Genomic DNA, 2,634 nt, shown 5'->3' with positions numbered 1-2,634 from the left:
GCTTTTGAGATTCATCATGTCATGGAGGATGCAAATATCTGTTTTGGAAAATCAGTCTATTTCTAGCCTAGATTTTTGGTTATGTGGGCACTAGAGCACTGTACTGTACTGTTCACTTGATCTGTTCAATGACAGCAAGCTCTTTAGCAGCCATAATTCCTTGAATCTTTTTCAGATTCAGAAATTCGAGTGCCCTTTTCAGATGCTGGTAAAGACATCATGTATATTTCATGTCTTAATATATGAAGTTAAACAAGTCATCAGTATAGAACCCGATACTTGTTCTGTAGCCAACTGTCCTCTCCCAAATGTTCAGAGACAGAGTTGTCTACAAAACACAATATTTGTGGAACAGATTTTTTTAATTATGTACTCAGACAGTTTTGCTTTTCTCCATCTGTATATTCAGAGGTACTTTAGAGAGGAAGCATTAATAGTGCCTGTGTAGTAAGGAGATCACTGGGTGGCACAGCAGATAAGCTGGCTGCCCCCAGGGTTTCCCAACGTGTTCAATGCCTGCTTTCCTCCTGTTCTGCAAAATCTGTCAGACCCCAGAAATCACTTTTGGCAATTGCCTGCGTGTGAGCATTCAGCTCTAGGTGTTTCGTTGCAAGGCGTGCCAGAAATGCTGCTCTGCCCAGGAACTTCAGGGCACTTTATTCACAGCTGAAACCACACTGCTTAAGCATAGTCAAAGATGAAAGCAGGTGAGAGTCCATGAGGCAATGCCCTGTACCTGGTGCAGAATGACAGCTCCCAAGGGAAAAGCGTGCACGGGACCTTAACATAATTTAGACACAGCAGGCTACAATTTCCTGTGCAGTATTTACAAGGTTTTCCAGGATGTTTCATTAGAGAAGCAATTCCCAAAAAGCATATGCCGTGTGCCATGCTGTTCTTGTTTGACACATCTGACAAAAAACCTGTTAGTCATTGCAAGGTGATGTCTCTGACCTGCAGGAGGACACATAGCCCTGGTTTGAAGAACAACAGATGGGAGACAGCTCTCACTGCAGTCTTTTGTACACAGTGAGTAATACCTAACTAGCCTGGATTGCTCACCCTTTTCTGTTAAAGCCTTGATTTCTAATGAAAATTAAATTTTGCATTTGCATAGTTTGTTGGCCTAGTCATCCTTCTCTCCCCCTTTCCCTCTCTGTTACCTACTGAACTTGCCCGACAGGAGTGAAGTTTAGAAGACTGGGAGTCCACGGTTACATGTGCTTTTGGAAAACCTGCAGTCAGGTAGAGAGGAAATCAGATTTGCCTCCCCCTTGACAGCACACAGCCTGAACATCTGGCTGGGATTTCAGGACCTCCTGAGTCACTGTTGTGATCCTGGTCCTTCCAGACCAGTCCAAGCACTGTTACCTCATCCTTGGTGTGGCATCCTATGGGGAACAGGGTATTGAGGAGGGGGTACTAAGGGGGTACCATTCCTGCAAGAGGAGCAAAAAGAGGGGAGCTCTGCTACTCATCTGAAACATTTTTTTTCCCGATGGAGCTTTTGTTCCAGCTGGCTGTCACTGAGCATTTCTGCAACTGCTCACTGGCCTGCTGCAGGCATGAGCCATATGCTGGTTTAAAGTCAGTCCTTTGAAATTTAGGATCTTAGCCCAAACTGCTGCTTAGGAGTGAATAGAGCCACTCTAGGATAGATGGCGTTGAAGAAACCTGTAGATCTGATTGGGGGACAGTACAACAGCACAGACTTTGTGATCTGACTGGAAGAGAACAGGGGGATCTGAGCTGCCTCACAAATGACACCTTCACAAAGCTGCCAGTGATCAGGCACAGCTCCAGCAATACAGTCTCCAATGCATGCGGAGCTGGTGTGTTAACGGTGTCAGCCAACAAAAAGGCTGGAAGAGGGTTTAGTGGGGGCTCAAAAAAACACAGAGGTGATAAATGAGGTGGCTGCAAGAACTGTTATTCACCAAACCCTGATCACTTAGAAAATGAGTAGACTGGTCTGAGGGGGACAACAGAAAGTATTTTAATAAGTAATAGAAACTGAATTTCTGAAATGTGCTGCCCTGGGAAGGAGTCATCACCAGGCTTCAAAATGGTGCACACAGATCTGGACAACAGGTCCACAAACAGGAAGCAAAGTGAGTAGGAAAGGATGTAGCTTTCAGCATTCCTAATCCAGCCCTTGTGGGTGCTGGGAGTAGATGAGAATATCCTACAGAGATGGCAGCGTGCTCTCCCAGGCTCATGTGCAGTGAAGCACATGGCAGAGCCAGAGGGGATCCTGGTCTGACCCTGCCAACACCTTTGTTCTTCTTCTGCCTTGACTGCAACAGCTACAACTCAGAAACACTCCACAAGTCTGCATAAAGTCCTGGGTGGTGTTTTACACATAATAACGTTAAGTTGTGCTTATGATGTTTCTTGAGGCTTTCTTTGAGAGAATAGTTTTCCCTGTCACTGTGTCTTTTTATTTTTTTCCTATGGCTTTAGCAGTCCTTAAACTCCATTTCCTCTTAGGGGAAATTGTAATCCTCTCAGCAAAAGGGAATAGAAGGGAGAAATTATTAAGAGTTATTCCTTTGCCTCAGCTTTGGGAAGACTGATAATACATGAGGAATAGCAAAGACCATATACATATGGTCACTGTTTGGAGAGGGCTGA

General features: G+C 44.8%; 1 long non-coding RNA gene across 1 annotated transcript in view; it reads right to left on the bottom strand.

Moving 5' to 3' along the window:
• Positions 1-2,634, bottom strand: part of LOC114068265 — a 10,909-nt gene that overhangs the window by 8,033 nt on the left and 242 nt on the right. The window lies entirely within an intron of this gene.

This window comes from Empidonax traillii, unplaced genomic scaffold (assembly GCF_003031625.1).
Source record: "Empidonax traillii isolate 1590-97213 ecotype Southwest subspecies unplaced genomic scaffold, ASM303162v1 scaffold1024:size258002, whole genome shotgun sequence".
NCBI lineage: Eukaryota > Metazoa > Chordata > Aves > Passeriformes > Tyrannidae > Empidonax > Empidonax traillii.
Note: the sequence above shows the minus strand (reverse complement) of the source record. Positions and strands in the feature narration are given on the sequence as shown.